The sequence below is a fragment of the Armigeres subalbatus genome, chromosome 3, assembly GCF_024139115.2.
Source record: "Armigeres subalbatus isolate Guangzhou_Male chromosome 3, GZ_Asu_2, whole genome shotgun sequence".
NCBI classification, from domain to species: Eukaryota; Metazoa; Arthropoda; class Insecta; order Diptera; family Culicidae; genus Armigeres; species Armigeres subalbatus.
The window spans coordinates 172977939-173000344 of NC_085141.1; the positions used below are offsets into that span (position 1 = coordinate 172977939).

Sequence of the window (22406 nt, forward strand, 5' to 3'; positions counted from 1 at the left end):
TCCTGGATCATATGTTTCGAATCAAAACAAACACGATGCTACGCACACCAACATATCCAATGACAGATGGAACTGAAAATGTTTTTTTATTCAGGGTTCGGGTTGGCACTGACCCAGGTTTAAAAACGAATTCGACATAAGACAGTTCGAATCAGCTGTTTTCTCCAACCCGCATATAGTGATGAACTTAATTTTAAAATTTAAAAATCACTTGAATAAAGTTTAAAAAAATCCAACCCGGATTACCATTAGATCAATAGTATAAACAATTAATTGAGTTGTTTAGCAAAGTGCTCTAGGAATAATTCGTATTTCGTTTACTTTTTAATTAAATACAAAAAATAATAAAAAGGTTTTTTCTAGGACGCCTAGAACAGATGCTACTTGGAAATCCTTTCAGATTCCTAGGAAATCGGGAAGAGCGGAACATAGCTTCGGATGTATTCGATCGGCTCAGGCGAAATCTTAAACTGTTTTTATATTGGACAACGACTTTTTTACAGGTCGGAAGCCTATTATGAGTTATTGGTATGAGCAGGCTTCAGGTTGGTCATCGATTCTTGCGGATTCTGACATCTGGGTAATATGTGATAGCCGATGGCATTGGACAAATCAAAGGTCGAGATCGTTTCGTTATACAATACTATGAGAACTTGAAACTATCCCGATTCAATGGGGAAGTGGGCTATGCGGTGATGGGATGTATTCATTTATATATCGGAATCAAAAATTGTTTTAGGTTATATTAAATTGTATACTACTTTGGAATTCCTGTTTCATTTTAGTCCTATCGTTCTGCGATTTATTTCAAATCGTTTCATTAAAAAACTAAGAGCGATTCATTAATTTGGTAAGGTTTTTTCTCTCTTCATCCTCATAATAAATTTCATGAAATTTTCTCGAGTGTTAAGCATCAACAACTGTCAGACCGCTATTCCTTCCCAAGCCCTTCCGTGATTATGTATTGTAGTTTACCTGAGAATTCAATCTTCCCCCCGTTCAACACTCTTTAGAAACTTGCAGTGTTTGTCCATGATGTCGTTGAGGTAACTCTCAGGTTATCTCAGAGGATGGCAGATCCTAACTTTTAAGTCAGTTGCGCGGCTGTTAGATGATCATTAAGACGGCTATTGGCTTGCCTTTTGGTTTTTTACATCACCCTGTGACCACGAATTCATAAGGATTTTACATTAAAAATACCATTGGAGAAAATTTACAAGAAAACGAATTGCTCCCGTCTATAAGAAAACAATTTTCTGCAGCATTCCAGAGTTTCACATAATGCACATTGCAGCAGTAATAATTATTGTTGTACAACGCGCATATGCTGGTCATATATATTACGAAAAACGGTGCCCCGGAGAAAAATTGTGAGTAATATTCAAATGCATACCCCTGAATCGTGCCAGACATATATCTTTCTTTTCTTCCATTTATTTCTACTATTAGTTATCATACATCTTTGTCCATCCGGGCACACAGAAGAAGCAGACATTAAAAATATGTTTATAAGAGTATAACCATTGACGAATACATAGACCTCAATGTCCGGTACAAACTGTTGTAATTTCGGGCACCATGTCTTCTTCTTTATTTTACGAAAAATACCCCTCGGGAGTGACGAATTACATTTAATTTCGCGACAGTTGGCTTACCCCTCTCGATGGTCTGACATTTTGTTGCTGTCAAAAATCGGCAATGCGAGGTGTCAAACTCTTTGTTTACTTTAGTAATTGAATTGTGGTCTTACGTCTTGCGACTAATTAAAGTTTGTAGAATATTTATTTAGTTAAATAGTGAATAAGTTATATCACGATTTATGAGGCCCGTCCGATTGAAAGGCGATACGGGTCGTGCGAAGGATAGGTAACCTAAAACCGCTTCCAAAATGGGACCGGCTCGATACATCAACCATCTGCGGCTGCTGCGGGTGGAGCATACAACCTACAGTGGATGTCCAGCATGTTACAGTAGCTGCTGTAGTAAATAGAATCTTTGGCTTTGCATCGGACAGTTTGGCGTTGCAGCAGCACCCCGTTATTCATCCAGGTGAAAGCTCACATAAACTGTTGAGCCGCGAATGAATTGCTTACTTTTAAACAAACGGCGCAGTCTGGACCGATTCTTCGATGTAAAAAAACAAGAGCAGTTAGCTTGCCTCGCCTTATGGGAATGGGACTGCAGTGCTAAACTCCCGGAAATAAACCGAAAAAAGCGACTGACATATCTTGGTTTAGTAGGCTATGGTATGGCCGGAATCTATGTTGACGATCGTATTCTACCGAAATTTATCGGAAACATTATTTCAAAACCGTTTGGCAAAGACATCTCTCGGAATAGTAGGTACGCAGGTACGGTAATGCTGTTGATTAATATTATTTATATGAAATTTATACTTCAGAAACTAGGACATGACCGGTAGCGCAAACTCTGTTGAGAACCTGGCGAGCATGCGAAAAATAAATGGGAACAGTGACATCTGGATCGCAAGAGTAAGCCATCAGGTGAGTAGTTTTCCGAAATAGTTTATTGCGGTTCCAGTTGAAAATCGTTATGAGCTCACGCGACAATTAAAATTTCTCTCATTTACGGATGTCGCAATTGCCTCCCGAATAGTACGTATATAAACGCACAACTATGGCATAAATTCGAACTACTGGGAAATGGGAGAAAACTCGATTCGTTGGTTCAGCTCACTTCGATTTTCAATCGTATTTATTATGTCTTCCGGTTCCTGATATATTTACGGTTTTATTACAAACTGATTATTCTGAACTTGTAATATGATTTGTAAAGCGCTTATTTTTCATAAATACGTTGGGTTTAGTTATTCGAGTTTGACGTGGTTAAACTTGATTGTTTTTATTGATCTCGATTCAGTTTAGTTCAAAGAGTGAATTGGTAAATTATTTTCAATTCAAGTAATTACAGACTTTCCGGTCAATTCACATGAACCATCTTACCCTGGTTACCCGCAATTTGAAAATTCCCATCTTGCGGCTTAGAGTAAAATCAGCAGTGATTCAAATCGTTCGGGGCTGTCAGTTTGAATATGAATCTGAATCATGCACTTTCCCAGCAGTGGCTCAAGATTCATTTTTTATAACAGTCGAGATTCAAAAGCTTAAAACTGTTATACCGCTCAGTTCTATTTTCTGCAGATTTGAACCACGAATGAATCACGAGATTCAAATATTTTTCAATTGTTTTGGTGTATGAATGCGTCATTTTATGTACAGATCAATCCACTTTGCATTAACCGCACCTTCCTCAGCAGCAACATAATCATTTCATTTAATGGAAAAAAAATCAAACATGAATAGAACACTGCTGTGGAAGCCTGTGAGTTTGTTCTATTTTGGCTCATATTCAAACTAGAATAGTATTCGAAAATTTGCAACCAAACTGAATCACTACTGATTTCACCCTTAGTGTTCATTACGACTCCTGCAGTTATAACTGCGGGATTTTAAATCAAGTTACCTTTTATGTTTTCGCATTATGACTAACACTAGTATTGTGACTGAATATTCTTATGGGAAGTCGAAACCGAAGTGGGAGGAAAAGAAACACGGTCGGACGGATAGACATGTTCAGTTCGTCGAGCTGAGTCGATTGGTATTTAACACTATGGGTCTACGAGCCTTCTAAAAAAAAGTTCGTTCTCGGAGTGAAATGATAGCCTTTCGGTACAACTTTGTTGTACGAGAAAGACAAAAGCGCAGCTTAATGTCTTCTAGGTACTTCAAAGGGAAACATATTGGGATCCCGAAGAGCATCGTTTTAGAATCAAAAGGGAATTCCTTTTGGCATACTTAACCTTTTCAGAACGCCCGCCCATTTTTGTAACACGAGCACGCGTGCGTTGTATTTTGTACTACACTTTTTGTATTTATTATGGTTATCATCTCTAAAAGCTAAGGAAATAAACGCTTACAATCTTCAATAAACTTGTTCAGAACATCCAGACCTTTAACCTAAAATGCAGAATAGTTGGGAATTAATCCGTTTGGCAGCGCTAGCATATGCGCGATGATTTAATGTGGTGGATATTTTAAGACCTATTATATAACACATAGGCAGCTTTGCCCTAGAATGTGGTCCTTCCATGATTTCCAAACGCTAGCGATCCTCGCGGTGGAAGGCAAGCTTCAATGAACAACGCGTATTTATAAGACAGAGCAGCATCGCATGCTTTGCTGTCTCTTACTTTCGCCTTGGATATATGGGAGTGCCGCCCGTCAATTGTTGATATGTACACAAAGAGCTTACTTTGAAAATAGCAGTTTGTCCTATGATGCCTATCTGTTTTGTGCCTTTTATTTATTTTCAGACTAAGGCCGGAGTGGCCTGTGCAGTGCATAAAGCCCCAAACGCAATACAACGGAACGGCGACGGAAACGGAAAATTTGACAGTTAGTCCATATATTTTCTGTCAAATTTGCCGTTTCCGTCGCCGTTCCGTTATATTGCGTGAAACTTGCCAACTCGAGGACTTTGGGTTTGGAATCTACAGGGTCGTTATTGCTATGATTTTGAGCATAAACATCGCCACTTGTCGGCAGGGGGTACACATACTCGGCAGGAACAGTACTTACATTTTAACTTTGGGTGGAACACTGGTTAATTATGAATTCGGGAAAATGGAACTTGTGGTGGAGCTACAAGTAGGATTTGTAACCGACGGTTACAATACCCCATCGTCCCTCCTTCCAAAATGATTGAATTTTCATTAGAGTAAATTTTATTTACGGGTTTTAGCATTTTATGCACATCATTAGCCCTTTGCAAATCTTAAATCTTCATCACTCATGCGAGGAAGGAAAGATACAAACATGGTAACTCAGTTCTGCCTTCGGAACTGTCAAACCATTGACTAATAAACCAATGTTTACCTTTCGACGCGAGTCAAAACAAAAACGATTTCGCGATTCTCCGTTTTTCCCAGGTGAATCTTACACCAATCGCGCGTTATATGACGATTTTCCGCGGGTTAACCGGTTTCGTGAACCGAAAACTACTCGGCCGGGTTCCCATTTGTCGGTAAATGGCAACGGTGAGAAATGCATCTCCTTTTCGCGGCCGAGGATAATTGGTATTCACCTGGTAAGAGAAATGTTTTTTGTAAACAAAGGTATCTAATTGGTTGCTTTTTTTTCAGAATCTCAACCTCATTCATTAACATCCGCGTCCGGACATCTGAATGGTGAGTAATTAATGAGATAATACGACTGATCTGAAGAAACTTCAATGACCAGTTTCGGTTTCAGATTCGGAATTTTGATCGTCCGCCGAATATTTGGGACGGGATTGCCGGCAGCGCCAGTTCTCCTCGAACTGGTCCCGTTAGAAGAAGATGGGAATCATTACCAGCAGAGCACACATCCTGTGGAAAGGATGGGTCCGCTACAAATTTGATCGGATTGTTTCATCCGGATTAACCCTCAGGTGGTGACCCGAGAAAAATACTTTTTAATACTCTCGCTGTATTTCAGGAGAAAAAAATAAAAGTCATTGTAGGTTGTTTTCATACTTTTTTCAGGAAAATATCCTTAGTCTGAATGTCGACGCGTCCGGTAAATGCGTTGTTATTTGTCAACATGATAAATGTAAACGAATGAAATAGTCGAAATAGGTGCCACTGATTACGGGCGTGGAATTTACACGGATTCGGAAATACTTTTAACGAGCTAACTACTTGATCTGTCGATGGAACTAAAACGAACGAGAAAACGTCCGCGATCAATCGTCATTAGTGCTGCCGTTTTGGCGCATATTTCGCGTTTGTTTACCGCCGTAGACAATATCGATCATTTTAATCGCGCTATTGGTTTACTTTCACGTCGAGTTCCGCGCCGTATGAGCTTTTTATCGGGTTTGCTCAATATGCTATTGAGATTTCCCATTGTGAATGAATAATCATCCGGCGTTTCTACGCGAATGAATGAAAATCTAATTAAGTACGCAATACACTATCGTTTAATGGGCCGCTAATTGAAATATCCTAAAATTTGTTCAAGCGTTTCCTAATTTATTAAACTGCGCTTTGAAACGCATTTGGGGAATAAATTTCTGAGAAATTTATCACTTTTCAAAACAACTGTTCCAAAAGAACCTTCGTTTGGAGAACGAAGCAAGTTACCAAAAACAAATAGGGCTTTGTTTTTCTCGTCCCCACCGGGGGAAATGAAAATTCAAAATCATTTTGGTTTAGTCAGGCGCCAATTGAAACTTGCCAACTCAGGGACTTTGGGTTTGGAATCTACAGGGTCGTTATTGCTATGATTTTGAGCATAAACATCGCCACTTGTCGGCAGGGGGTACACATACTCGGCAGGAACAGTACTTACATTTTACTTTGGGTGGAACACTGGTTAATTATGAATTCGGGAAAATGGAACTTGTGGTGGAGCTACAAGTAGGATTTGTAACCGACGGTTACATGCGTTTGGGGCTTAAAAGTCTTCTCCATTCAGCTCGGTCCGCAAGTCGTCCTCCACTTGATCGATCCACCTGGCTCGGTGTGCACCTCGCCTTCTTGTTCCCGTCGGATCGTTGTCGAGAACCATTTTTACCCGATTGCTGTCCGACATTCTGGCTACGTGCCCGGCCCACTGCAGTCTTCCGATTTTCGCGATGTGAACGATGGATGGTTCTCCCAACAGCTGATGCAACTCGTGGTTCATTCGCCTCCTACACGTACCGTCCGCCATCTGCACCCCACCATAGATGGTACGCAGCACTTTCCTTTCAAAAACTCCTAGTGCGCGTTGGTCCTTCACGAGCATCGTCAAGGTCTCGTGTCCTTGGAGAACTAGCGGTATAATAAGCGTTTTATAGATAGTCAGTTTGGTACGGCGGCGATCTCTATTTGATCGGTTACGATTTCCTGCTATGATGCGTCTCCGAATTTCTCTGCTGGTATCGTTATCGGAGGTCACCTGTGAGCACATGTACACGAATTCTTCAACCACCTCGATTTCGTCACCACCGATAGAATCCGTTTAGCTTCCATTTTCAATCTGATGTAGGCTTCCTCCATCTTCTCAAAGTTACGTGTCGTCGGCGAAACCAAATAGCTGGACAGACTTCGTGAAAATCGTACCACTCGTGTCGATCCTTGACCTTCGTATTACCCCCTCTAAAGCGAATAGCAGACACGAAAGGCCATCACCTTGCCGTAATCCTTTGCACGTTTCAAATGGACTCGAGAATGCCCCTGAAACGCACATCACCCGATCCATCGTCGTCTTGACCAACCGTATCTGTTTATCCGGAAATTCGTTTCGTGCATTATAGCTGCCATAGCTGGTCCCGATCGATTGTATCATATGCGGCGTTGAAGTCGATAAATAGATTATGTAGGGGCACGTTGTATTTGCGGCATTTTTGCCTATAGGATTTATAAAGTTATTACTTTACTTATGGGTCCTGTACACCTCCAGTGTTGCAAAGGGCCGACTTGAATTTCCATCCTGAGCGATTTCCAGCTATCGGTTTAACCCGTTTCGGTCTGACCTACAAATCAAAATTAAAATAACCCGTGTGGGCTCATTTTTCGTCCGATTGCCATGAAATTTTCAGGGAAGAAGCGTCATCATGTCTGGGGGGTTCTGGGGGGTGCAGTCAAAAACGGGTCATGTTTTTTAAAACCATTGATAAATGAACAAAAGAGCCCAGAATGTTGATCCAAACGTGGTTAATCATCATTGACCAGCACCAGAAGTAAGTTTTGATACAATTGGATCACCAGGACATGGTTCCGGATGTTCCGGGAACCTGGTTCCCTGGGGTAGTGGACACTTTTCAAGTGGTGTAAAAACCAGTCTTGCGACATATCAAACTTCATGATTTTGGAAGACAATCTCAATAGATGAGTTTTTGAAAGGTTTTGGATACATTGGTCACGGCCGGAAGTGTTCCCGGAAACCTGGTTCCTTCAAAGAAGTGGACAAATTTCGATTAGCACCGAAACCAATCTTGCGACCAGTCTTCCCAACAAACATCAAACTCGCTCGGTACAAGAGTACGCGTCCTCGGTTTGTACTCTCTCCTTCCGTTCGAACCGCAACGCACGATGATATACTCAAACCCGAACTTGAGTTCGAGTTCATTTTCAAACCCAAGTTCAAACTTTGGTACGGTAAGGGTACACCTGACGTGTTGTGTTTTACACTTAGTTTAGTTTGTCGCTTCGTGTGCTGTGCATGTATTCTGCTCAAGTGCTTTGGTTTGCGGCGGCAATTTGCGTCTATAAGCTAGTGAATAGTGAACTTTATTGATAAGTGGCTCTAATCTGTGGTTACGAAAAAGTGAATATTGAGATTTCATCACACTACCAGGGTGGCGTTGAGGGTGAGTAAATACAAAAGATATTTTAGTTACTAGATAAAGATTGTCGCTGTCGTCGCTGTCCGGAACATCTTTTGCTGGCGAGGATAGGGGAGCTAAATGTCAAAGAAGAAAAATCCATACGATTTGACAGGTATGTACCACACATGTTTCGGACAGCAGAACAAAGGGAACCGAAGCGACAATCTTTATCTAGTAACTAAAATATCTTTTGTAAATACCATAACAATACAACAAATATCCACAAGCGCATCAATAAGCTGATCCTTTTGAAGAGCCGCACTGCAATGAATCCTCATTCTTGTTACTCGTTAAAGCATTGGTGATCAACATATAATTTGGGTAACATCTAAATTTCGCTAATATATGGCTTCCAAATTTTTGGGAGGAACCAAAAAAATGTCTGGAGAGCAACCAACAAAATGCTATTTATTCAGCGATTTAACACCTACGATAAGATGCACCATTATGAGTGCCGAAGTATATGGATAGTGCTTTTTTCAATGCGATTGCGTACTCGGATCATGGCACTACCACCAAACCAGCGACTGGTTGAAAATAATACTCGCCAGCAAAATCAGATGAGAATGTTTTCAACCCGCAAGCTGCGTTAGTATCTGTGACGTCGCGTGCGCAGTGCGTTGGCAGCATGGTTTGAAAAGTCAGAGGCTTGAGCCGAATGCGTTTTTAGACATGTTTATTCATCTTCTTCTTCTTATTGGCATTACATCCCCACACTGGGACAGAGCCGCCTCGCAGCTTAGTGTTCATTAAGCACTTCTACAGTTATTAACTGCGAGGTTTCTAAGCCAGATTACCATTTTGCATTCGTATATCATGAGGCTAACACGATGATACTTTTATGCCCAGGGAAGTTGAGACAATTTCCAATCCGAAAATTGCCTAGACCGGCACCGGGAATCGAACCCAGCCACCCTCAGCATGGTCTTGCTTTGTAGCCGCGCGTCTTACCGCACGGCTAAGGAGGGCCCCTATGTTTATTCATCAGTAATGTTAAATGTCGTGTGAATCAATACAAAACGTTTGTTAAATGTCACTATCACTATATATATTGTTTAAAGACACTGATTTTTCCTTTTACTATGGATTTTGTTGAAATGGTGATAGAATTAATATTTTTTTAGCGACTTCTTTTTAAATATTTTTTTTTGTTCTAAAAGCAGTTTTAATAGCTGTGGCATTTATTCAGAATACGAAGGCATTCTAAAATAAATTTAAAAAAATAATGCATATTGGAACTCGTTACCAAATGAACTCACTATAAATTCGTCAGGGATGGGATTTAGGCGTAGATGTTTTGAGCACTTCGTGTAAGTAAACTTTAAAGCAAGTTATTAATTGTTAGTTTTTCAAATATTGTTCAATTAAAACGTGACACTTATTCTATTTTCTTCTATGTTATGTTACAAAGGCAGTATGTCTTAAGTTGCGAATTGAATAAACAAATAATAATAATAATAATTAGAATTATTACACTTTTAGCATTATTGTAATGACAAATTGTATTTAAATCTGTCAGGCGTTGCTTACCTGTATTACAATAATAAGGAATTATTATTTAAACAGTGGACATTCACTGGAAAAGATATAATCTTTTTTTAAATCTATATAAAATTTTCAGATTTTTACAAAAAATAAAAAATAACTCATGTGCAAAAAAGTAAATGGCTTTTAATTTTTTTACGAATTATTTTGAAATAAATACACGTTAAATGCTGTATATCAGCCCATATGAATTAATAAAGAGGAAGAAGTCCTAATCAGTTATCCAATTTACCAGGTTTAACAACAAAATGTCGCAAACAAAGCTTGACATCAAGCAAAAGTTTTTCAAGCATGACACAGAGAATGGTCTGTACATATGTACAATTGACCAATGTGGCGTAAGCTTCAAAGGTGCACTGAATTGCTTGAAAAGGCACATCGCAAATTTACATCCAGATGTTGCTAAATCGGTAGGACTTGACCATTACAAGACAAACAAGAGCTGCAATAAAGATAACGAGCCGAAATCGAAGAAATCCAAAACTGTACCTGTTGAGATAGATCCGGACGAGTTTGTTTCAGGATTGGTCGAAACGGCAGCATTTTCAGGGGTGGCTCTTAATTACTTCGACAGTTCTGGATTCAAGAAAACTGCTGGGGTGCTGGCAAAGGCACTTGGACTCCCCAGCCACACGGATGCTGTTGTGGTCTTGATCGACGATGTCGCTGTAAGGGTCCGTGAAATGATTTCAGCAGAAATGCAAAACACATTGGTTTGCCTCAAGTTTGACGGAGCGTGTCGGCGGAACCGAAAATTTTTGGGGATATCGGTACAATATGCTATAAACGGCAAAATCGTATCGAGGATCCTGTCAGTAGAAGAAATGACAGTGCGTCAAACCGCAGAAAATATAAAAGAAAGGATTAACAAAGTGCTAACCCGATTCAGACTGAACCTAAAACATGTTTACGCATCGACTACCGATAATGGTAAGAACATGGTCAAATGTACTGAAAATATGCGGAAGCAGCAGGAGCTTGAAATCGCGGAGGATCCAACGATAATTTCCGGAGAAGAGGACATCGAAATAGATCTGGAAAGAACAATTGCCGAGAATGATGAGGACGTGGATAATTTGATAACAACTGTTGATGAAATCATCGACAATGGAGAAGGGTGCATTGAATCCATCAAGTGTGGTGCGCACACTTTCAATCTTGTTGTAAAAGACGCCCTGGCAACGGTTAGCGACGATTGGCTGAAAGAGGTACGAAAGATTGTTAAAATGGCGAAACGCATGGAATACCGAGCACTGTTTGATCTTGCCAAAGTTTCTCTTCCAAAAATTGATGTTGAGACAAGATGGTCGTCTACCTGGGATATGATAGAAAGTATTCTAAAGCATGAGATAATGGTGAAAGAAATTGCAGCCAAATGTTCCGCTCTGAGAATTTCGGAAGGGACCTGGACTAAAATGAAGGAGTTTCAAAATGCGTTTGACGAAATATATGGTGCATTAATAAAACTGCAAAATGATAATATTGTAATGGGAGATCTGCTCAAGATTATCAAACAGTGCCAATTCCACGTAAAAAAACTTCCCTCTGACAACCCTTTCGCTAAAGGCCTACATGAGGCGCTCGAAAAACGTTTGAAGAATCTCGTGCAGAATAATGCATTCAGGGCAGCAATTTTATTTGATCAGCGTTGGTGCTTTCTGGATTCTCCCTTTTTCTCAAGAGAAGACAAGCTTCAGGCAATTGTGAGTATATATCATTAATTTCGTAATATTTAAGAGTTATATATATAAATAGTACTGGTCATAAGTAAATCACCTCGATCAATTTATTTCACTTTTCTATACACTTTTTCACTAATTTGAGCCACCCTAGCCCAGATGCATAGGAGTGGAAGTGATATTTTTTTATCGGAAATGTGTTAAAAATTCTTTTCATTTGTTTCAAATAGGATCATGTGCTCAAGGTTGCGAATTTGCTTAAGACTGTGAAAAATACGCTTCCCGAGGTTTCACCACAAAATACATCAGGCCAAGGCCAACATGACGACTTCGAAGATATGTTGCAGCAGGAGTGTAGTGTGGCATCGACCTCAGTCAGTTTTTCACAAATCGATCTAAAGGTAAAATTGATCCAGCTAGCAAACACAAAAACTCGACTGCCATCATCGACAGATATTTTAAAATACTGGGAAGCTAAACGTTACGAGGATCCAGAACTATATGAAATTGCCATGGTAGTTCTGTCTGCTGCCGTGACACAGGTAACTGTAGAGCGCTGTTTTTCAGCAGTGAAACTGCTACTGGAAGATCATCGTCTGAATATGTCCTCAAAAAGATTGGATGATTTGCTAATTATTCGATGCAACAAAGACCTTCTGCCAGATGCGATTCAGAGATACCAGCAGAAGTTGTAAGATAGTATTCCGGACTTTTGCTGAACTTGCCAACATTCATGCTGTTTGCTTTTATTATTCTTTTCGATTCTCTGACTAAAATAAAACAAATAAAAACAAAATGATTCTAACTTTTCTTTCGGCATATAAAAAGAACGCTGGTTCAGAACACTAGCATTCAACTCTAATCTTTTCAGCTGTTTCTCCCATTCTCCCTTCGCTTCTTTTCGTCGAAGTTTACAGTAACATACTTCGTCTTTCGCTCGGACATAGTTCGTTTGTGTTTGGTGCACCACAGTTCGAACCGAAGTTTTGTACTTCAGTTTCAACATGTACCGCTCGGTACACGGTATACACCCGAACCTGAGTACAGCAGCGATGCGGGTTTAGTGTTCAACTCAAGTAAAGAAAAATATACTTAAGTTGAACTCCGTTCAGGTTCGTGGGAAGACTGCTTGCGACATATCAAACTCCATGATTTTGAAAGACAAGCTCAATAGATGAGTTTTTCAGAGGTTTTGAACACATTGGCCACGTCCGGAAGTGTTCCCGGGAACCTGGTTCCCTCAAGGAAGTGGACAAATTTCGATTAGCGCCGAAACCCATCTTGCGGCACATCAAACTTCATAATTTTGGAAGACAATCTCAATATATTAGTTTTTTAAAGGCTTTGAATACATTGGCCACGTCCGGAAGTGTTCCCGGCGGCCTGGTTCCCTCAGAAGCGGACAAATTTTGATTAGCACCGTAACCCATCTTGCGACATATCAAACTCCATGATTTTGAACGACAAGCTTCTTCTTCTTCTTCGTTGGCATTACATCCCCCACTGGGACATTGCCGCCTCGCAGCTTGCGTTCATTAAGCACTTCCACAGTTATTAACCGCGAGGTTTCTAAGCCAAGTTACCATTTCTGCATTCGTATATTATGATGCTAGCAAGATGATACTTTAATGCCCAGGGAAGTCGAGACGATTTCCAAGCCGAAAATTATCTAGACCGGCACCGGGAATCGAATCTAGCCACCCTCAGCATGATCTTGCTTTGTAGCCGCGCATTTTACCGCACGGCTAAGGAGGGCCCCAACGACAAGCTCAATGCATCAATTTTTTTAGAGATTTTTAACACATTGGCCACGTCCGGAAGTGTTCCCGGGAACCTGGTTCCCTCAGGAGACCGGACAAATTGCGATTAGCACCGAAACCCATATTGCGACATGTCAAACTCCATGATTTTGAAAGATAAGCTCAATACATGAATTTTTGATAAATTTTTGGACACATTGGCCACGTCCGTAAGTGTTCCCAGGAACCTGGTTCCCTCAGTGGACCGTACAAATTTCGATTAGCACGGAAACCCATTTCGCGGCATGTCAAACTCCATGATTTTGAATCACAAGCTCAATAGATGAGGTTTTGAGGGGTTCGGACACATTGACCACGTTCGAAAACGTTCCTGAGAACCTGAATCCAAATCCGGAAGTCAAGGAGACCTGATTCGCTAAGTGAGGTAGGCAAATAACAATTAGCGCCGAAACCCAATTTTCGACGTATCGAACACCATGACTTTGAAAGACAAGCTCAATAGATTAATTTGAAACTTTGACCATATCGGCCATATGGAGTGTTCCCTGCAGCCTGGTTCTCTCAAGGAATTGGAGGATTTTTAGTTAACCACGAAACCTACTTTGCGATACATTAGAATTCATTATTTAGAAAGACAAACCAAGTGACAAGTACAATTGATAAACTATGCCCAAGAAGTCGATAATGTTTCCCATCCGTAAACATCCTTGGCCGGACCAAGAATCGAACTCGCCATCTCCGAATTGACAATCCTACGTCTTTTCTCGCAAGGCTAACTGGAGACCCGGATCCATCAGTATAGTGGACAAATTTATATTTGCCTCGAATCCCATTTTACGAAATAATTAATTACATAATTACGAAAGACAAGCTCAGCAAAGAGTCCGGTCAATATGTCTGAACTTGAGAGCATCAACTCATCTTGTTTTGACTTTCAAAATCTAAGTTTGATTCGTAGCAAGATAGATTTCTGAGCTAATAAAAATGTGTGCACTTTCCCATGAACACTTCCGGACGTGGCCAACGTGTCCAAAAAATATTAAAAAATTATCTATAGAGCTTGTTTTTCAAAATCATGAACCAAGAAAATTATTTAACTTTTTTTAGTGGAATGTTTTTACTGTCATAAGACGAGTATACAGTATAACCTCCTTGAGTCGATATTGAAGGGACCGTCGACTCATGGAAATATCGAGATGTGGAATAGAAAATCCTTCAAGTAGCCGTTTGAAGGGACCAAAGTAACCCCGACAATATTTTTTTTTTATTATTGAATAATAATGAATCAAGGAAGCAATTGAGTCGATATCGAGTCATAGAACATCGACTCATGGAGGCTTGCCTGTAGTACAATTCCATTTAATTCCACTACGACGTGGTGGAATTAAATGGAATTGTACTAAACTCATCTTATGATAGTGAAAATCATGGAGTTTTATATGTCGCAAGATAAGTTTCGTAGCTAATCAAAATGTTATCGCTCCCCTCAGAGCACCAGGATCCAAGGAACACTTCCGGACGTGGCCAATGTGTCTTAAACATCTCAAAAACTCATCTATTGAGCTTGTCTTTCAAAATCGTGGAGTTTGATAAGTCACAAGATGGGTCCCGCAGTTAACCAGGTTCCCGGGAACACTTCCGGCCGTGGCCAATGTGTCCGAAACGCTTGAAATGCTCATCTTGTGAGCTTATCTTTCAAAATCATGAAGTTTGACATGTCGCAAGATGGGTTTCAGAGCTAATCCAAATTGTGTACTTTCCTGAGGAAACCAGGCTCCGCACGTGGCCGCATGTGTCCAACATCTCTCAAAATTTCATTTGTTGAGATTATCTTCCAAAATTATGAAGTTTGATATGTCGCCTGATAGGTTTCAGGGCTAATCGAAATTTGATCGCTTCCCTGAGAAAACCAGGCTCCCGGGAACACTTCCGGACGTGGCCAATATGTTCAAACCTCTGAAAATCTCATCTATTGAGCTTGTCTTTCAAAATCATGGAGTTTGATATGTCGCAAGATTGGTTTCGGTGCTAATCGAAATTTGTCCACTTTCTTGAAGGAAACAGGCTCCCGGGAACACATCCGGATGTGGTCAATGTATCCAAAACCTCTCAAAAACTCATCTTTTGGGCTTGTCTTTCAAAAGCATCCCTGAGGGAATCAGGTTCCCGGGAACACTTCCGGACGTGGCCAATGTGTCAAAAATCTTTTAGAAAAATGCAAGTATTGAACTTGTCTTTCAAAATCATGGATCAAGATGGGTTACGGTGCTAATCGAAATTTGTCCGTTTCTGGGGAACCATGCCGCCGGGAACACTTCCGGACGTGGCCAATGTATCCAAAACCTTTCAAAAACTAATATATTGAACTTGTCTTTCAAAATCATGGAGTGTGATATGTTGCAAGATGGGTTTTGGTGCTAGGCGAGATTTGTCCACTTTCTTGAGGGAACCAGGTTCCCGGGAACAATTCTGAACGTGGTCAATGTGTTCAAAACCTCTGAAAACTCATCTATTGAGCAAGGTTTTGGTACTAGGCGAGATTTGTCCACTTTATTGAGAGAACCAGGTTTCCGGGAATACTTCCGGATGTGGCCAATGTGTTCAAAACCTCTCAAAAACTCATCTATTGGGCTTGTCCTTCAAAATCATGGAGTTTGATATGTCGCAAGATGGGTCCTGCAGTTTACCAGGTTTCCGGGAACACTTTCGGCCGCGACCAATGTATCCAAAACCTTTCAAAAACTCATCTAAGGAGATTGTCTTCCAAAATCATGAAGTTTGATATGTCGCAAGACTGGGTTTTATACCACATGAAAAGTGTCCACTACCCCAGGGAACCAGGTTCCCGGAACATCCGGAACCATGTCCTGGTGATCCAATTGTATCAAAACTTACTTCTGATGCTAGTCAATGATGATTGACCACGTTTGCATCAACATTCTGGGCACTTTCGTTCATTTATCAATGGTTTTTTAAAAAAAACATGACCCGTTTTTGACTGCACCTGACCCAGGACCCCCCTCAATAAATCCTGCCGGATTGGCACCATGGTCAAATCAAGTCATGTACCAAAAAATAGACATGTTGACGCTTCTTTCCTGAAAATTTCATGCAAACGGACGAAAAATGAGCCTACACGAGTTATTTCAATTTTGATTTGTAGGTCAGACCGAAACGGTTGCCAGGCTAGATTTCGGTCGACTTGAGCCTCTGGGTCTGCATCTGCTGCGATGTCCCAGGGGGTTCCAGTTTAATGCTTGTTTATAGAATTCGTTTCCCGCCCCTACGCAAAGTGTGTCTTACCCAGTCTCACTTCCGATCCCAAATTTCTGTTGCTATCGGCCTCTGGTGACAACGACGATGAAGCTCTTTGTTTGAGATCCAGTTGTGAGGCCACCAGGCACGAATTATTTATCGCGGACATCTGTTGATGAATACCTGCACTGTTGTTCTACGCATAATTGTCCCATGTACATAGGAAATCCCAGCAAACATGGGACAAACATGCGTATGACGGCAGTGACGCTATTTTGCTACCAAGATATTGAAAGCTTTCAACATTCTTCTCTGATTGCCTTGCTACTATAAAACTGTAAGTTGTCGCCGTGTTTACATCGAACGATTTGGTTTTGATGACTAAACCTGCCGAGGAAGAGTGCTCAGAGCATATCAGAGCGCCGTTGAGCGGAATATCACACCCCCTTGCGTCTCAGGGCGCCCCACATATTATCTTGATTGAGACGGTCAAAAGCTTTTTCGTAGTCAATGAATATCAAGTAAAAGGACTCTTGGAATTCGTTAACCTGCTCCAGAATGATGCGAAGCGTGACAATACGGTCCACGCAGGATCCTCCGATACGGAATGGACCGGAGATTCGCAGCGATCTTCTCCTGAATCCGGGCTAGAATAACTTTGCATCGAACTTTGAGAACGGTACACAGCAACATAATGCCTCGCCAGTGCATACAGTCAGGCCACCTTTTTAGGGCACCTTCACTAAGATACCTTGCCTTCAGTCGACCGGTTGCGGTGTCCCAGATATTACGAAATAAACGGTGCAGTAGTTAAGCGGATGGCATGGGGTCAGCATTGAGCACCTCGACTGATATGTGATCGGCCCCTGGAGCTTGGTTCTATTTCATTCTTTGGTTGACTCGGTCAATAACTGACCATTTGCGTCTTTCACAGGCATCGTTGCATTCATCTACGGCTTAAGCGTCGTGAGATATCGTAGAGGAGACAAATGTCCCCGGTTGCTGCGGCTATCTCTCCTTCGTCAACCAGAGAGTCCACCCCCGCTCGCTTGTCCCGTCGACATGACCGTTTCAGTTCCTTCTCCAAACCCGAGTATCGTTGGCGTGCTAAATCTTTGACTTCTCTGGTTATTGTTCGCTCTATCGCGGCTATACCTTCCTCCATGTCTCATCGGTTATCCATTGTTTTCTCTGGGTGCGCAGTTCGCCCATATCTGCCAGGTAAAGCCATTCTTGATAGCGGTCCATTAGCTTAGTTTAGCTTTTAGCTTTAGCTTTGACTGACTACACATATCTATGGTTGCTACTCCGTGATTGACCAGAATCAGTGAAATTGCACAAAGAATTAACTGAATGATTGACTGGGATTGTTCAAGCATTGATTCTTGATAGCGGTCCATTAGACTTCAATACTGCCACCTCCGGAATATCTGGAGCACGTGTCTCCAGTTTTTCAATAAAGAACCGTCTCACTTAGAGGCCTAGATAGTATCCAGGCTCTAGTTTCACCGTAGCATCTTCCAGTCGAGGGGTCTTCAGTAGCCTTGCGAGCAAAGGCGTAGGATTGCCAATCCGGGGATGGCGAGTTTGATTCTCGGTCCGGTCTTGTGTTTTCGGGTTGGAAACTTTCTCGACACCCTGGGCATAGTGTATCCATTGTACTTGCCACACAAGATACATACTCTTGCAATGGCGGGCATAGAAAAGCTTACAATTAATAACTGAGGAAATGCTAATAGAATACTAAGTTGAAAAGCCAGGCCAAGTTCCAGATGGCCTGTAGAGCCATGGAGAAGAAGAAGAAGATCTTCCAATCGAAGTGTTGAACCGTCGTCCAACTCTCTCTTCCTGACAACGAATCCCTCAGGTACCTGGAGATTGTCGAAGGAATTTCATGAAGTTATTTTGTGAAGGAATTCCCGAAGAAATTTCGAGTGGCAATCCTAAAGGCATCGATGCATCTGAATACGAGAACACGTGTTCGTGTTCAAAACGTTCTGAACACTGCACACTGTTCAAGAGCACTGACCTAACTTAGCAACTTGACAACTTAATTTATTGGCTTTCTTCGGCTGCTAATCTTCAGTTTCTATTCATTTCACACTTGCCGCTCGCTTGCGGCAACGAATCCGCTCCAAAATGCAATGCTTTGAAAAAGTAACCTTATGAAAAATGTATCGCTTTTTTCAGACTGTTAACGAACAAATTATTTAAATATGATACTTTTTAAAATTAAATGGTAAGTGTGAACTAACTGATTTTCTTGATGCGATTCTATTCTAGCAGGGTCTATACGATCGTACACGACCAATACATCAACCACCACCAGCTAAATGGATTCGGCATTCTCCAACCTACGAGTCAGAAAAGGGTCCATCGCCTAAGCCCAGAGAATCGTTTGTGTATAATAGCGCTAGCTGGAGCTTCCAGCGCTAGCTGTAACCGATCGCCTTGTAGAAAGATGTAAGCTATATGCTATTGGAGCTTCGACACGTGTCAAAATTCAAGGTTAAGTGGAACCACATAGACCAAACAATATCCATCCATCCGGCTTGAAGGAATCTATTATTGAATGCAGTAGGGAATGATTAGGAAAAATAGTCTACTAGATTTGAGCAACAAGAAAAATATGCGCATAACAAAGAACAGAAGAAACGAAGGCTCCTCCGCAAGCTCGATATTCTATTGACCAATTGTTCCTGTCTTTGAGAGTACGTGTGCGTGAAAAATATTACCAATGTGAAGGTAATCTGCGACATCCTGATTTACAGGTAACATTTGGACTACATTCAATTATTCTAAGTTAACCTACATTTATTTCCTTCAACAGGATTGAATCGAATGGGAAGAATGATGGCAGAATCACTCAGAACTCTACTAACTAAACCACCAATAGTGATTTATGAAAACAACACAACCATATGCAGAACTCTTAACCCCCGGAGGCACAGAAGGAAAAATCTAAAACGATGCCGAAAGCACTGTCTCATATCACGATGTTAGAAACGAACATTCATCGAAACTCTAAAGGGGAAAGGCATCACTGATCGTCCTTGGAGCTCATCAAGAACTTTATATCGGTTTACTACAAATATATCGCCAGTGCACTTTGACTTCAATCATAGACCAATCATTCAATCATAGGCCTAATAATCAATCAGACCAATCAATCAATTATAGACAATCAATCATAGACGAAACAATCAATCATAGACCAATAAATTATTAATAAACCAATCAATCAATCCCGTGATGAACTTATTTTTAAGATACAAAATCTCGTTAATAAAGTATTAAAAAACTCAATCAATCATGGATCAATCAACTATAGGCCAACCAATATCAATCATAGGGCGATCAATTAATAATAAACCAGTCAATCAATCATATACCAATCAATTAATCATAGGCCAATCAATCAATCAGGTCAAGCAATCAATCATAGATCAATCAATCAGTCATAAACCAATCAATTAATCATAGGCCAATCAATAAGTCATAGGCCAATCAATTAATCATAGGCCAATCAATTAATCATAGGCCAATCAATCAATCATAGACCAATAAATCAATCATAGGCCAATCAATATCAATCATAGATCAAGCAGGGAGCCCTTCTTAGCCGTGCGGTAAGATGCGCGGCTACCAAGCAGTACCATGCTGTGGGTGGCTGGGTTCGATTCCCGTCGCCGGTCTAGGCAATTTTCGGTTTGGAAATTGTCTCGACTTCCCTGGGCATAAAAGTATCATCGTGTTAGCCTCATGATATATAAATGCAGAAATGGTAACTTGGCTTAGAAACCTCGCAGTTAATAACTGTGGAAGTGAATGATCACTAAACTACGATACGACAATGCCTCAGTGAGGGAATTAATGCCAATGAAGAAGAAGAAGAAGAAGATTAAGCAATGAATCATTTTAGTTCTTTATTTAAGTGATTTTTTAATGTGAAATTAAGTTCATCACTGCAATCAATCATAGGCCAATGAATTAATCATAGACCAATCAATCAGTCATAAACCAATCAATCAATCACAGATCAATCAATCAATCATAGGACAATCAATCAATCATAGACCAATCAATCAATCATAGACCAATCAATTATTCATAGGCCAATCAATAAGTCATAGACCAATCAAATAATCATAGGCCAATCAATCAATTGTAGATCAATCAATCAATCATAGCCCAATCAATTAATCATAAGCCAATCAATAAATCATAAACCAATCAATCAATCATAGACCAATCAATTAATCATAGGCCAATCAATCAATCATGGACCATACAATCAATTAATCATAAGCCAATCAATAAATCATAAACCAATCAATCAATCATAGACCAATCAATTAATCATAGGCCAATCAATCAATCATAGACCAAGCAATAATGGGCCAACCAATCAATCATAGGTCAATCAATCAGTCATAGGCCAATAAATCAGTCATGAATCAATCAATCATAGGGCAATCATAGGCAAATCAATCAATCATAAACCGATCAATCAATCAATCAATCATAGGCCAATCAATCAATCAATGATAGACCAGTCAATCGATTATAGGCCAATATATTATAGACCTATCAATCAATCATAGATCAATCAATTAACCATAGGACAATCAATCAATCATAGGCCAATCAATTAATCATAGACCAATAGATTCGTCGATTGATATTTATATTACACTATGGATCTCCGGCTCCTCTATCAAAAGTGCGTTTCGAAGTGAGTTGACACCGTATTATGTATGAAATATATATTGATTTGAAATAAAATAAAGTGATTTTAAGATAAATCTAAATTAATCTTCTTCATCTTATTGGCATTACATACCCACACTGGGACAGAGCCGCCTCACAGCTTAGTGTTTATTAAGCACTTCCACAGTTATTAACTGGGAGGTTTCTAAGCCATGTTACCATTTTTGCATACGTATATCATGAGGCTAGCACGATGATACTTTTATGCCCAGGGAAGTCGAGACAATCTAAATTAAATTGAAGTTAAAAAGTTAAAATGAAACGAACTTTTCACTTTCGGACTACACACATGGACTACATTCAAACACAAATGCAAACTACTAAAACTAAACCAATTTCAATGAAACTTCATAAAATTTTCGTATTGCTAAGTAACAAATTTAAGAGTAGAGTGCACTAATTATTTTTTTAATAAATATCTCAGTGTATCATCTCATTTGGCTCTCTAGTTTTCCATGCGAGCACAAGTATAGCATTAGCTATCCAAAGATCCAAAGATCCCATTCGGCCTAGGATGTTTTCGGGTGGAAAACATACTCTGCTCCCAGGGCATAAAAAAGCTGTTAATAATAATTCTGGAAATGCTTAGAAAACACGTTGTATTTAAAAAAAACAGGGCAAGTTCAACATGATAATAATATAACTCCTTTATAACTCTTCAATGGCTCAGGAACATGACCTGCTTTTCTATTTAGGGTTCTTCAAAGTACGAAATTTGATGTAAAAAAACGTTTGGCACTAGTTATTCATGACTGTTTATTATTACGTAAGCTATTTTTTATTAAAGTATTAAACTTCATGCACATTTTGTTTGATTTCAAAGTTCACACAATTAGCCATGACCATGGGCACAAACCTGTTTTGTTTTCAGATGACTTTCATAACTTGCACATGAATACGGTGGAATGGCAAAGGTTCGAATCAACCGTGTCGCATTTGGTTGCCGCCAACCGAAAAATTACTGATATTTCAAGCCTATACCTTTTACGTCTGGAAGTCACTCTCAGATTTTTGATTATTCTGG

The 22406-nt window shown here is 40.2% G+C and overlaps 1 protein-coding gene and 2 long non-coding RNA genes across 4 annotated transcripts in view; 2 read left to right on the forward strand and 1 right to left on the reverse strand.

Annotated features, from left to right (window-relative positions):
* The window catches only part of LOC134224623 (histone-arginine methyltransferase CARMER), a 155531-nt gene that overhangs the window by 28536 nt on the left and 104589 nt on the right, over positions 1-22406 (reverse strand). The gene's annotated exons all lie outside the window — the stretch shown is intronic.
* Positions 1750-21768, forward strand: LOC134219539 (uncharacterized). The gene is made up of 4 exons (XR_009981602.1): positions 1750-2343; positions 2402-2504; positions 18896-19383; positions 19443-21768. It is a non-coding gene; the product is annotated as an uncharacterized LOC134219539 (long non-coding RNA).
* On the forward strand, positions 4633-6380 carry LOC134220294 (uncharacterized). The gene is made up of 3 exons (XR_009981843.1): positions 4633-5106; positions 5162-5206; positions 5271-6380. It is a non-coding gene; the product is annotated as an uncharacterized LOC134220294 (long non-coding RNA).